The sequence below is a fragment of the Pipistrellus kuhlii genome, unplaced genomic scaffold (genome assembly GCF_014108245.1).
Source record: "Pipistrellus kuhlii isolate mPipKuh1 unplaced genomic scaffold, mPipKuh1.p scaffold_m20_p_6, whole genome shotgun sequence".
In the NCBI taxonomy this organism is placed as follows: Eukaryota; Metazoa; Chordata; class Mammalia; order Chiroptera; family Vespertilionidae; genus Pipistrellus; species Pipistrellus kuhlii.
Window position 1 is genome coordinate 33786646 of NW_023425562.1, and position 15265 is coordinate 33801910.

The 15265-nt window shown below is 39.4% G+C and overlaps 1 long non-coding RNA gene across 3 annotated transcripts in view; it reads right to left on the reverse strand.

Moving 5' to 3' along the window:
• The window catches only part of LOC123651517, a 75209-nt gene that overhangs the window by 12637 nt on the left and 47307 nt on the right, over positions 1-15265 (reverse strand). For 2 of the 3 annotated variants that reach the window (XR_006740294.1, XR_006740295.1), the window contains one exon: positions 14474-14970. This is a non-coding gene — a long non-coding RNA (uncharacterized LOC123651517). Of the gene's footprint in view, positions 1-14473; positions 14971-15265 lie in introns of those variants that run through there. The other variant, XR_006740296.1, reaches the window with a different exon arrangement.

Sequence of the window (15265 nt, forward strand, 5' to 3'; positions counted from 1 at the left end):
TCAGTTTTTCTGGTTTGTGTTGACAGCTACCGTACTACCGTACCGTATACAGGTAATAAATTTCCTTTATTTTCATTTAACAATAAATGTGTACCGTATTCTTCTTCATGGAAAAATAAGACATCCCTTGAAAATAAGGTCGAGTGCATCTTTGGGAGCAAAAATTAATCTAAGACACTGTCTTATTTTTGGGGAAACAGGGTAGCTTGTCTTACTCTGCTTCAATCAGGAGCAAAACATGCCTATAGGCATCTGGACTCCGTCCCCAATACAAATCAGAGGCCCTGCAACTTGTGTAGGAGGTATAGAACAGGGAGTGAACATCCTATCTAATAAAAGAGTAATATGCAAATTAATTGTCACTCCAACACACAAGATGGCTGGCCTCATGTGGACACAAGATGGCTGCCACAAAATGGCCAGCAGAGGAAGGCAGTTGGGAGGGACCAGGCCTGCAAGGGAGAGAAGTTGGGGTGACTGGGCCTGCAAGGAAGGGCAGTTGGGGGTGACCAGGCCTGAAGGGAAGGGTAGTTCGGGGAGACCCAGGCCTACAGGGGAGGGCAGGTGGGAACAATTAAGCCTGCAGGGGAGGTCAGTTAAGGGTGACCATGCTGGCAGAGGAGGGGTCCCTGATTGGAGAGGGTGCAGGCTGGGCTGAGGGACACACCCCCCCCCCCCACCTCCATGCAAGAAATGTAATGCCCCGGGCTTCTAGTCCTATATAATAAAAGATTAATATGCTAAGTGTCCTGTCATCCAGTCATCCATTCAACCAATCAAAGCACAAATGATATGCTAAGTTCACTCAACTGCTCATTATGATGTGCACTGACCACCAGGGTGAAGACGCTCCAACCATAGGTGAGCTTGCTGCTGAGGTCTGATTGGGACTGAGAGAGATGGGCCAGACATGCCTTGGAGCCCTTTTACGATCCCTCCCCGGCTGACCATCCTCCTGAGTCCCTCCTCAGCCCAGATCATGCACTGGTGGGGACCCTCAGCCTGGTCCACCACCCTCTCGCAAGCCCCCTCAGGGGGATGTCAGAGAGCCAGTTTTGGCTCAATCTCATGAGCCAGGCCAACGGACCCCACTGGAGAATGAATTCATGCCCTGGGCCTCTAGTCTTACAATAAGGGTTGATTCATCTGAGTAGTTAATTCTGTTCCATCTGACTTTGAATTGACCTAAGGTTTGTAATTGCTTCATTTACATGACTATCCAAACCCATGACATTCTAATTTAGTTTCTCATTATCTCTTTCTGATACCATACCGCCTCCAGTTTGTTTCATTCTGAAGTAACTAACATGACGATCAGATCACCTCCCCTTTTTCAAAAACATGAAAGTATTCCCTAGTGGTTGACAAACTATAATATTGCCTGTGGAGCAAATCCAGCTTCCTGTATTTGTATGGCTTCTGAACTAAGAATGGTTTTTACACATGAACATTTGTTCTGCATTTGTTGGTAGACACACTGACTTTGAGCCCCAATTGAGTAAAATTCAATCCCCAAAAGAACTTCATACAGTAGGCCTGTATTATAAAATAGTACATTATTATTATTTTATTATATTTTGAATTCCTTTATAGAAATTTGTTTCTTGCTTGTTTGTATTACTTACAAAATATCTTTGATTTTGCCTTTTGACCTGAAAAGCCTAAAACATTTGCTATCTCGATAGTTATAAAAAAAAAAAAAAAAAAAAAAAAAGTTTGCTGACCTATGCGTTAGCACATTCAGAATAAATTCATACCCTAGAATCTGAGGTTCAAGAACTTGCCTGACATTTCCTCAGCCTCTTTATAGTCTCACCTTTGACCCCAACCTGTACTTTCACCGATCTATTTATTCTTCTACACTTTGCTGCCTGTTTTCTTTGTGCTGTTCTCTTTCCCTGAATGTCTATCTCTACATACTTAAGTCCTCCTTTTTCTATGAGGTTTTCTACAATTCCCGCTGTCTAATTTATATTCTCCTTATATGTTCTATCGCATAATGTACTTCAAGTATAATCAGTCCTTATTCAATTAGAGTAATAAGACTCTATGTGTGTTCAGGGCAAGAGTGGAGGAGGAGATAATATAGGCTGCCACCGTCAAAATACAGTTTGAAGTAAATTTAACGTAAACTTATTTGGCTACAATTACATCTGGTATACAGAGAGCGCATTTATTACTTGCCTTTTCAGCAGCCATTTATCCATCTTCCAATCACAATCTGATTTTCAGTCTCAACTCACATGATCTGAGAAGACCTCTACCCTTGGTCTAAGGCAGTGGTTCCCAAACATTTTTTGGCCATGCCCTACCTAAGCTTCTCTAAAGTCCTGATGTCTCTCCCCTGTGACACACAATTCTTATTATTCAAAAAGTGAACTCCTACTCATGTGGAAGAAGCCATTAACTTGGTCTAAACAAGCTTCCAAAGAACATGGCATCCATGAAAGAGAAAAATAAAAGAACGAAAGGACAGCTGAACTACTGAGGAAGAAATTGTTAAAATAATAATAATAATACAAGGGTATTTCTTGGATCACATAATCTCACACATCTAGAGGAAATAATGAACAACATAAACAGACCCAGAGAAAGAGAACCAGTGATCAGACTCTCAAACCTCAGAGGGAAAGTAAGAGAGGATGGGGGTGAGGGGAAGAGATCAACCAAAGGACTTGTGTGCATGCATATGGGCCTAGCCACGGCCATGGACAATGGGGGTAGGGAGGGCATCTCTAGGGAGGGGTTTGGGATGGGAATGGGGGAATAAGGACCATTATGTGAGACCATAATCAATAAAAAATAAATTAATTAAAATAATAATAATAATAGTAACATGAATTGATATGAAAAAAATAGTAAATAAATTTTAAAACATAATATAGAATTGAATTGCATAAATACATCACAATATATATTTATATACTATACATGAGGGCTCTAAGTTCATAAGACATACAAAAAATTCACTGGTAATAACTCATTCTCATATTGCCCCCCTTAAAAATTAAATTGTCTTGTTGTTGGGCATGTGCCCCACATTGGGAACCACTGGTCTAAGGTAAAGTGCATGACCTTGGGTTAAGCCAATCAGCGCATTACATATTCTTTGCCAAGGTGAATATATGACCTACACTGATCCAGAGTGAATCTTTGGATCTTTACTTGGAATACTTGGAATTACAAAATGGAAATATGCAGTCCATAGGCAACAATGAAGTCAGAATAAAGGGAGTGGAGCAGAATTGGAGAGAAAAAGCTGACAGTTGATAACATTTTTGGTCATCTATATCCAGCCAGATGTGAAACTAGACCTAACTATAGACCCTAAGTTTAGCTAGTTATTTAATTTCCTTTTTTCCAATATAATTATGTATTAGTTTCAGATGTACATACAACATAGTTTATTTCCCTTTTTTTGATTAACTAATTTGGTTAGGGATTTCTGTCACTAGGAACCCTAAAATCCTGACAAAAGAACATATTTATGTCCATAAATGTCATTCAAAAGTATGACAGGAATACAAATACAGTTTTCTGGATGAGAGCATACCATAAGCACATCATGCAAGATATTGGCTGTGGTATTCCATGCTTCCACTGTTCTATTTCTTCTATACAAGTTTTCCTAGTAATGTCATACAAAATATAACAAAGTAAATTGAGTTTTTAAAATTTAAAAACAAGTGAATCATTTGACCCCATTCCATATAAAATTCAAGATAATATTTATCTGCATGTAACGGTTAAAGGGATGGGTTGCTATTAAGTTTACATAATGTAGCAAGTATTCTATATAATAAAAGGCTAATATGCAAATCGACCAAATGGTGGAATGACCGGTCACTATGACACACACTGACCACTGGGGGGCAGATGCTCAATGCAGGACCTGTTCTCTGGTGGTCAATATGCTCCCACAGGAGGAGCACTGCTCAACCAAAAGCTGGGCTCATGCTTGGCTGGCGAGCTCAGCAGCCGTGGTGGGAGAGGCTCCTAAGAGAGTGGGTCTAAGCTCTCAGTCAGACATCCTCCAAGGGCTGCCAGACAACGAGAGGGTGCAGGCCAGGCTGAGGGACCCATCCCCCTCTGAGTACAGTGCACCAAGCCTCTAGTTATAGTTCATAACATCATATAAAGGTTTTCCCTGATTCATCACTATTTTCATGCTTTTAAAATATAGGTATACATACACTTTACATTTATATTTTCTGTGTTTGATCTTAACACTTGTTTGAGTCACTGCTGACACATCCATTGTATTATCTAGAACTGGCCATTGGTAGGTGATACATGGGAATAATAGGAAAATGCCCTTAAAACTAGAACTCATTCTTTTAGTTATAATGCAAAGACAGAGACTAGACTTACCCATCTACCTTTAACAATTAGAAAAATGGATAAAATCTATAAGACAATGGTTTTCATATGTTAGACAATAAGGCAGCACAAGACTGCAATCCCTGAGATAAGAGGACAAGTGAAGTGAGAGCCCAAAGAGTACCCCAGCTCCTAGGCCATGATGCAGGGAAGAAAAACAAAAACCAAGCCCAATAGTTTCATGGGATTGAAGAGCCAGAGCTGAGAAGACCAAAGCAACTACCCTGTCTGAGGCAAGGCATCAGAGGAGAGGGCTGCAAGTGAATCATCGCTCTTAGAGATTTGCAGAGAAGGGCTCTTGAGTTTTAGGCTGAGTGTGAGGAAATTATGAAGCTGAGGAAAGAACCACAGGAAAGGGGCGGGAAGAAAAATTCCTACAGGGTTATTTGTACAGGGCTGAGAATAGTTCGTGTTCCCACAGGCACTGGATGAAGTCCTCAGAAGGGCACAGTCTCAGTAGTGAGGTCAATTAGCTCTAGACTCAAGGCTGTTCTGACAAAGCAAACCAATGGATGCCTCAGGGTGGGGGTAGAAATGGGAGATTTACTGCAGGTAAGCACACAAGGAAAACTTTTGGAGTAACAGAAGTATTCTAAAAACTGATTGTGGTGACGATAGCACAACTATATAAATTTACTAAAAACGCATTCAAATGTGCATGCCCAATGTGTGTGTTTTATTACATACAAGTTGCTGTATCTATAATAATTAAAGTGTGATATACTAATTAGACTGGACGACCTTCCAGACGAAGCCGAGGCTGCGAGGGAAGCCTGAGTCCTGGTGCCAGAGAAAAGCGGGTGCCAGCACCCCCCCTTCGGGGGAAGGGAGGCCCATTCTTACATGTATTTCATGCATCAGGCCTCTATAATGTCTATGAAGCTGTTCGCAGACAACCAAACACACACACACTGTGGATCCTCTTATTGTACTGAAGTCATCTCTAACTATCTTCTTAATTTATGCTGTGATTGGGTATCTGACTGTGTCTCTTCCAGTTAACTGCTAAGTCCATTGAAGGTAAAGACCGCAGTTTAGACACCACTGTAACTTCTACAGTGATCAACTGTGTTCCCAGAACATAAAAAAAAATGTTCCTTGGGATTCCTATCTTTGGCTCTTCCTTGCTAGCCCAACTTTATTGCGTCCCATATTCTACAATCACCAATACCAGAAATGTAAAGATGATATTATTTTCCCATGAATATATTATTAGAATATAAAGGTCTGTTAGAGGTCATTGGGCAGCAGAGCCTGTAAAGGCAGACACATTGAGCAAGAGACAAGGCCACTGAAACCGGTTTGGCTCAGTGGTAGAGCGTCGGTCTGCAGACTGAAAGGTCCCAGGTTCGATTCCGGTCAGGGGCATGTACATTGGTTGCGGGCACATTCCCAGTAGAGGGTATGCAAGAGGCAGCTGGTCGATGTTTCTCTCCCATCGACGTTTCTAGTTCTCTATCTCTCTCCTTTCTTCTCTGTAAAAAAATCAATAAAATATATTTTTAAAAAGAGAGAGAGAGAGAGAGAGGGACAAGGCCAATTTGTGTGTGATTGCATAAAATAAAATAAAAAATGAATGCGGTGCAAAAACCAGGAGGAGAGAGGAGGATGGTGGCATTTTAAAATAACATATTATATTTACTCCAACTATCCCTTCCTCCTTTTCCATAAAATATTTTCACTCTACAAGGAGAAAATCATAAAGGGAGCTATTTAAACATCTGCTTTCTAGCACAGAAAAATTATATGTACATTCTTCTCAGAAGCCAGAAGGTCTACCAAGAGGACACACCTCGTCTTCATCAGATATCAAAACACACATAGAGAAACTCATAAAAACCACTTCAAATACAGCACTGCTCTGGTCCAACATTTTTCTTGGGGAAAATAAAACCAAGGAAACATGGCTGTTCTGTGTAAACAATAAAAAAATAAATAATTGTGGGCAAAAGTCTTTTGAAACAGATGGAATGACTTCTACCACCAAAAACAAACGAATCTTGTCCTAAAGTAGTAAATAGATGAGTAATATATGCTAATATTGTCTGAAATTTATATAGACTACCAATCACCTATCTTGATATCATAGCAATGAATTCTTTGACAGTCTTCTTTCTCTTTCCTTTTAATTTAGAACAACTTCTGATACACTATTTTCTCTATCCCTACCTCCCCACCCCACCCTCACTTTCCTCAAGCATAAACAAGCCCTCTTTAATAAAATAATTCTCAGAACTTTAAGAATGTTTGTCACCTGCCCTGGCTGGTTTGGCTCAGTAGATGGAACAGACCCTATCGACTGAAGGGTCCCGGGTTTGATTCAGGTCAAGGGCACATGCTGGGGTTGTAGGCTCCCACTCACTTTCTTTTTCTCTCTTTCTCCCTCTCTCCCTCCCTTCCACTTTCTCTAAAAAAAAAAAAAAAAAAAAAATCGATGGAAAAAAATCCTTGGGTGAGGATTAACAACAACAAAAAATTACTTGCTCAAGCTTAATCAATGGGGACAAATCTGGGATCTCTGCAGGTATGTGGTGCTCCAAATCTCTTTCCACTGATTCATATAGCCTTACAATGTCTAAAGATACAAACAGGTAGCTTGCAGATAGATGCAACTTGCAGGTGTGTTAAGCCAGGACAAGACCCCGTCTCCTGACATGGAGCCTGGCTGCCCTTTTGCATTTTAACAGTAGATAGAGTCTAATGTTTTTAAACTGGAAGATTTCTCACAAAAATCTGAATTGTAAATGAAATGTCAGAAGATCTGGGAATACTGGTGCCCACACACCCACTTGGCAACAGTGGGCAGGAGCTGGATGCCTTCTCTGAGAGAGGCCTATGCTCCCTTTGGTCTCTGTCCCGTCACTTCCCGGCTTTCCTTAACCTGCTCTGCTCACTTATATAAACTGTTCTGTTCCTGTGACATTTGATTTGACTACCACTGCTTTTGGTTTAGGCTTGGATCCCCTAATTACCTCTGTGAAGGAACATGTGAAGCCAATATTACCACTTGTATTTCGCTGAGAATATGTTTCTGAGAACAGAAAGAAATAGACTTTTGGAATTAACAATTGGAAAGGGAGAGGACAAGAACTAGGGGAAGGAGAGATTCTTGATGTCCAATACAGATTGTCTCCTCCACAAATTTGCCAGGAGCTATTTGTGCAAGGAACAGCATTTCTACTGCTGAGGAGAGGTGAAACCACTTGGTGATGGCCCACGCACAGAACTCCTGCCTGGACTACCCACTCCTGATGCAGCCACACTTTCAACTCCTTCTCACTCACATTATTAATCATCTTGAAATATTACATTAGTAATAATTCCTTACCTTTATACACCACTTTACAAATTTTTTTTTTTTAGTTGTTGATTTGAGAGAGATGTAGAGAGAGAGAGAGAGAAAGAAGCATGGACTTGCTATTCCACTCATCCATGCACCCACTGTTTGCTTCTTGTATGTGCCCTGACTAGGGATCGAACCCACAACATTGGCATATTGGGACGATGCTCTAACCAACTCAGCTGCCTGGCCAGGAGTCATCACTTTATAATTTGAATACACTTTCACTTTCATTCCTCAACTAATTTGCTTCTCAAAACAACTCTGGAGATCAGCAGGTAGATGTTATTACTTTACTGTTTCAGATGAGTAAAGCAAATCTCAGAGAGGGTAGCTTGTCTAAGTTAACACAGCCAGTAAATGTGTCTCCTGACATGGAGCCTGGCTACCCTTTTGCATTTTACCATGTTGCCCATCCAGCACAATAGTGACCATATCCTCTCTTAAAAATATTACCCTGATAGAGATTAATTATACCTATAATATTTATTTGTTCTGCTTTTCCAAAATTTTGTGCTTTTTTTTTTTTTTTTTTTTTTTTTTTTTTTTTTTTTAGCATATTATTTAAAAAACCCAAACCATGAAATATTTTTCTTGGCACTGTACTCTTTTTCTCAGGTCATCATCCAAAAGATGAAAAGCACTTGTGTTAAATTTCGAGGATTCTTGGCTACACATCCTCAATAAGATTATTTCTGGTCTTAAAAACAAACAAACAAACAACAAAACACGTCTGCAAGTTGAATTTACTGCTTAAGAGGTTGAGGCCTGTTTTTTTGTTTTTATTTTTTTTCAAAGCTTGTCTGTCTTTCCCAGTAAGGTCGTTAGCTGAATTCAAATGGAAAATAGGGAAATATGTTGGCAAAACACCATCTTATGCCATAGTGCATATGAATGCAAGCCACATGAAAGCAATTTAATTTCCGTCAGGATCTTGTATGGAAGGGAAACTCAATATAATTTGCTCCTTGAGGCTTTGATTCCATTCCACAGGACAGTCTCATCAGCACACTAGAAAAATGATCTGGCTATGTTACCACTGGAGAGGGGTGGCTCAAGCGTTAATCAAAACATATGGGCAGCCAAAACCAGTTTGGCTCAGTGGATGGAGCATCTGCCTGCGGACTGAGAGGTCCTGGGTTCGATTCCGGTCAAGGGCATGTACCTTGGTTGCAGGCACGTCCCCGGGGGGAAAGGGGTGTGTGTGTGTGTGCAGGAGGCAGCTGATCGATGTTTCTAACTATCTATCCCCCTCTCTCCCTTCCTCAATAAAATATATTTAAAACAAAACTTCACTTATTTAAATAAAAAGAAAATTAAACAAACAAACAAACAAACAAAAAACGTACAGGCATGTGTTAGAAGGAAAGAAAACAGATTTCTCACAGAACATTAGGTGTGTAGAGTATGTAGGAAAAGTCTTATGATAACATTAGACTACATTCTCAGGAATTCTACTATATTATAATTCCTTCCATTAATCTTTAGAGAGAATGGGAGGTATGGAGTAAAAAGTAAAGACTAAGCAAATGAAATTTAGAGAAAGGCTGAGGAAGCTCATCCAGAAGGACATCCAGTCCAATTAGCATATTATGCTTTTATTATTATAGATAGAAATGCAAACTCAAACCTTTACTTTTTGAACACTTTAATTCTTATATCCTTTAGGATTAGTGCACAAAGGCATCTGATGGCATGTTCTTGGGGGACAACTATCTTTCTAGACTCCATGATATCCAGTTTACTCATTCTTCAAGATCCGAATCAAAGAAAATATATTCTCCTCATGGTATTACCGATCATTACAGAAAGTTGAAAATAATCCTAAATATCCTACAGTAGAGGACTAATTAAATGAGAGATGGTATTTTCGTATTCTGTAGTACTATGTGACATTTTTATTGTTTTTGATAGTTAAAGGTATGGGAAATGCTCATGATATAATGTTAATTGAAAAGAATGGACAGCCGAAACCGGTTTGGCTCAGTGGTAGAGCGTCGGTCTGCGGACTGAAAGGTCCCAGGTTCGATTCCGGTCAAGGGCATGTACATTGGTTGCGGGCACATCCCCGGTAGGGGGTGTGCAAGAGGCAGCTGGTCGATGTTTCTCTCTCATCGACGTTTCTAGCTCTCTATCCCGCTCTCCTCCTCTCTGAAAAAATCAATAAAATATATTTTTTAAAAAAAAGAAAACATGTAATTCTATTAAAAAAAAAAGAAAAGAAAAGAAAAGAAAAGAAAAGAAAAGAAAAGAAAAGAAAAGAAAAGAAAAGAAAAGAAAAGAAAAGAAAAGAAAAGAAAAGAAAAGAATGGACAACCTGTATAACAACAGTCTAATCGACCAGTACGGTGGAATGACCAGTCGCTATGATGCGCACTAACTACCAGGAGGCCGACAGTCAATGCAGGAGCTGCTCCCTGGTGGCCAGTGTGCTCCCCCAGGGGGAGCACCACTCAGCCGGAAGCCAGGCTCACAGCTGGCGAGCACAGCAGCAGTGCCGGAAGCCTCTCCCGCCTCCATGGCAGTGCTAAAGAGCAGTGAGCAGGTGGGCAGTAAGGAGATAGGGATTCTGGACTGCGAGAGGGATGTCTGACTGCTGGCTTAGGCCCACTCCCTGTGAAAACCCAATTACTCTGTGCCAGGACTTTCAACCTACAACAACCATGACATAACACACGGGTGTTGTTTAGCCGCTAAGTTTGTGGTAATTTTGTTACATAACTATAGTAAGTGAATATGCAGTTGGCTATTCTGAAATGATCAGTTGAGGACCTCTAAAACTCACTTGTCCATAAAAAGCAATGAGAACACTAGTGAACACTGTCAAAATACTATTAACTTTTTCAGAACTCTGAAAAAATCACCAAAGGTTTGCAATAAGATAGTAAAATTATCTATATCAAAAAAGGCATGTGGTCGTGATGCCATGATGGCATCGCAGCCAACTACTGGACTCGCCAGGAGGTGCATTGATGAGTCCCACGATGCCACGTGGGCAAGACTTGTAGAGCGTCATGGGGCGCCTTCAGCATCTGAGGAGTGCCATGGGCCACTGGCAGCGTCCACCGAGCGTGAGAGGCTTCACGGGATGGTGGACATGGCCCTGATGGCAGGTTAGGCCGAGGGGACCTGACATGTGCATGATTTAATCTAGTATATACTATACAAACTCAATTCATATGCCTGCACACAATGAAAGTATTGCAGAAAGTTAACAGTGGTTTTCATTGCATGGGGGAGGGGTATTAAGTGATTTTTAATTTCTTTTAGAAACTTCTAAGTTTAAAAATTCTCTATAATGAATTTGTTACTCTAACAACTTAAAAAATTGAGCTGCTCTGAACATAGGGGTGCATATATTCTCTCTGATGAGTGTTTTGGGTTTCTTAGGATATATTCCTAGAAGTGGGACCACTGGGTTAAATGGGAGTTTTTTTGTTTTTGTTTTTTGTGGTGTTTTTTTTTTAGGAAACTCCATGCTGTTTTACATAATGGCTGTACCAATCTGCATTCCCACTAGCAGTGTAGTAGGGTTCCCTTTTCTCTACAACCCTGCCAACACTTGTCATTTGTTGATTTGTTGGTGACAGCCATTCTGACAGGTGTAAGGTGATATATCACTGTTGTTTTGATTTGCATCTCTCATATGATTAGTGACTGGTCATTTTTTCATATGTCTCTTGGTTTTCTGTATATCCACTAGTGTCTATTGGGTCCTTTGCCCATTTTTTAAGATGAAACCAGCTTAAGTGCCCATTGCAGATGAGTGGATAAAAAACTGTGGTACATTTACACAATGGAATACTACACTGCAATAAAAAAGTAAGAACTCTTATCATTTTCAATGGCATGGATAGACCTGGAGAGTATTATGCTGAGCAAAATAAGCCAGTGAGAGAAAGATAAGTACCACATGATCTCATTTATATTTGGAACCGAATTAATCAAATAAACTGATGATCAAAAATAGGTCCAGTGACACAGAAGCATGAACAGACTGTTGAACCTCAGAGGAAGGAAGGGGAGGGTGAGTGGGAAAAGATCAATCAATAGACTTGTATGCATATACGCATAACCTGTGGACACAGACAATGGAGTGGTGAGGGCCTGCGGGAGGTGGGGCTGGGAGTGGGCTGGAAGTGGTAAATAGGCGGAAAAGGAGGACTTATGTAATACTTTCAACAATAAAGTTAAAAAACAATTTAAAAACGTCATAAATGGCATTATAACCTTTAGAGGATCCAGCTCAAACGTTTCCTCTCTGAAGCCTTCACTAACATATTATTTGTTCTCTCTCCGTATTTGCATAACACTCAGTATATAGCTCCCCTAACCATTCTTCACTTTTGGCTAAAATGATCTTCCAAAAGAGTAAGTTTTTAAAACATATATATTTTTAATGATTTCAGAGAGGAAGGGAGAGGGAAAGAGAATCATCGATTAGCTGCCTCCTGAACATCCCCTATTGAGGATCGAGCCCACAACCCTGGCTGGAATTGAACCTGGGAACATTCAGTCTGCAGGCCAACGTTCTATCCACTGAGCCAAACCAACCAGGGGCCCAAAAAGTAAGTCTTAAGCCAGCAATTCCACTCCTAGGTATATACCTAAGAGAAATGAAAACATATAACTGTTCAAAACCTTGTACACAAATGTTCATAGCAGCATCTATAATAATAGAAGTGTAATATCTAATTAGACCAGATGGCTGAATGACCTTCCAGACAACATTCTGGACAACCTTCCAGATGAAGCCAGGGCTGCGAGGGCCAAGCCCCTTGCATGAATTTCATGCATTGGGCCTCTAGTTTGTTCATAATAGCAAAAACCTGGATATAACCCAAATATCCATCAACTGATGAATAGATAAAATAAAAGGTGGTATATTTTTACAAGGAGTGGTAGGAAAACCATTGTATATCTACATCCTAATTCTCATTATCTGTGAATATGTTATATGTCAAATGGAGGACGAAAACAGCAGATAGACTTAAGATTGCTAATCAGCTGATCTTAAAATAGAGAGCCTTAAAAGTGGGAGGAGACAGAAGAAACCATTGGATTAGGCAATATGAGAAGGATCGTCTGTTGTTATTGACTTTGAAGGTGGAGGAAGGAAGCCAACTACTAGCCAAGGAATGCAGGCAGCTTCTAGAAGCTGAAAAAAGCAAGGAAATGGATTTCTTCTCTAGAGCTTCCGGAAAGGAATGCATCCCTGACAACACCCCGATGTTAGCCCAGTGACCCCAGACTTTTGACCCAAAGAACTATAAGGTAATAAATGTGCATTGCTTCAAGTCACTGAGTATGTGCTTACCTCTTATGGCAGCAATATAAAACTAAAACAGAATATTTATCCAACAGTAAAAAGGAATAAATACTGATACATGATACAACATGAATAAACTTTAAAAACATTAAGCTAAGTAAATGAATCTAGTCACATAGACACACACACAACCCCCCCCCCCCACATATTGCATTATTCCATTTATATGAAATGCCCAGAATAGGCAAATCTATAGAGACAGAAAGTGTTTGTGTAAAGCTGGGGGTATGGAATGGTGGTGTGTGACTGTTAATGAGTACAGCGTTTCTTTTTGGAGAGAGAAAATATTTTAAGTTATGGTTTCTTGAAGATGGTAGCACAATTCAGTGAATATACTAAAATCTCCAATGGTATGTGAATTGTTTCTCAATAAAGTACATTACACACACACATAACATGTCTGTGAAAATATATGTGTATATATAGTCTCTGATGAAAAGCCTTAAATGTTTTGAATAAAATACAAACACTTAGAACAGCACACACAGTACTTCATTATCTGGACTCGATTCATATCAGCTGCATCTCTTGCCACTTTCCAATGTGTACCAAGGATCCAGACAACTAAATTATTTGCAGTTTTCCTGATCTTAGTACCTTTGCAAAAGTTGTTTTTCTGCCTAGAACACCCTTATTCCTTTTCTTCCTTTTACTCCTATTAGTTGTTAAGAACACAGTTTAAATTTTATTTACAGGGAGCTTTTCCTGTTACAATTCTGCAGTTAGGTTAGGCATCCTTTGGTAATTTCTTCCGTATTTGCCAATGTCCTATTTTGACTATAAATTCTTAAATCTTACATCTTATTCTTAATAGCTAGTATAGGGTTTGGAACATGCTGGCAGTAAATTCATTCAAAAATATATTTTTTAATGAATTTGTGAATTCATTAAATAATAATACCCCCTGTTTTGTATTATAAATTATTTGTTTTTATCTTTATCTCTTCAATAGATTGTAAGCCTTTATTTATCTTTGTTTGGTGTTCCTCCAGCAACACAATTTCAAGTATAGAATAGATACTTTACAACAGAAAGGATGAATGGATATTATACATGCTCATTTTCAGGCATCATAACAAATTTATCAGATGTGACTACCCAGAAAACAGTTAAGCCTTAACTATGCTACTTTTTTGCTTTTTAAAGACATGTTATAGTGGCTTTCTGGAAACTACAAAATGTCTTTCTAAAAAATGACTGTACATGCTGAAAGTGTGATTTAAATGTAGAAACATCAATAATTTAGTTTATCTAATTTGTTAAGAAAAATGTTATTCTACAGAGAAATATCATTTGCAAAGTAATAGGCTCAAGTTGATTAAAACTCACACGTAGTTAATGTAATTTAACACTTGAACATCTTTGCCCAACAGACACTAATTCAAAACAATCTGTCTTTGTTTGTAGGATATGATCAAATCCCCAGCAGCAAATAGAATTCACTGGTCCATTATACTAACACAAAGGCTGTTAGAATGTGCATGCCTGGTAAGTATTAAGCACTGCCATTCAGGGGTTGGGTACAATAGTGTGTTATAAACTCAATCAGTCTTTATTACAGAAGCAATAACAAATACTTTCACAGAAATAATCTCCATGCTCATCACATCACAGGGAGTTCATATAACTCAAATCTGAATGGCCACGTTTGAAAGATCAAAAGTATTTTCCATATGAGATAATGAAATGTTAATTTTGAAAGCATTGTAAAGACAATTGCTTCAGGAAGATTTATGGGAAATAATCATATTACATACCTATTTACAGATGAGGAAGCCAGGGCATAGAAATTCTAAGTGACTGGCACATCAGTAAAATGTGGCAAAGTCCAAATTGGCACCAAAGTGATCTGCCTTTAAATCCAGGGTTCTTCTCATTGTATGATGATGCCTGCATCTTTTCTAGGCATGCATTGGTTATCCTGTCATATGAATTGAAAAGATCATTAAAAGGAGATGTGGACATCCCACCTCCACCTCACATCTGTTGATTTATAGTCCAATGACTATCGAACTTAACGATTTTAGGTGCCACAGTAAATGGGCAGTCCCCAAACTTGGATTCACAACATTTCTTCCTGGCCTCATGGACTGAATCAGGCATCTTTTCCTGCTTGGTTGGCAACAGCACTCCTCTCAGATACTCAGAAGTGAGAAATAGGGTCTTAAAGAGTGTGTTGTCTGGAAAAAAAAAATTGTTTCTCCTGACTTTTTAGA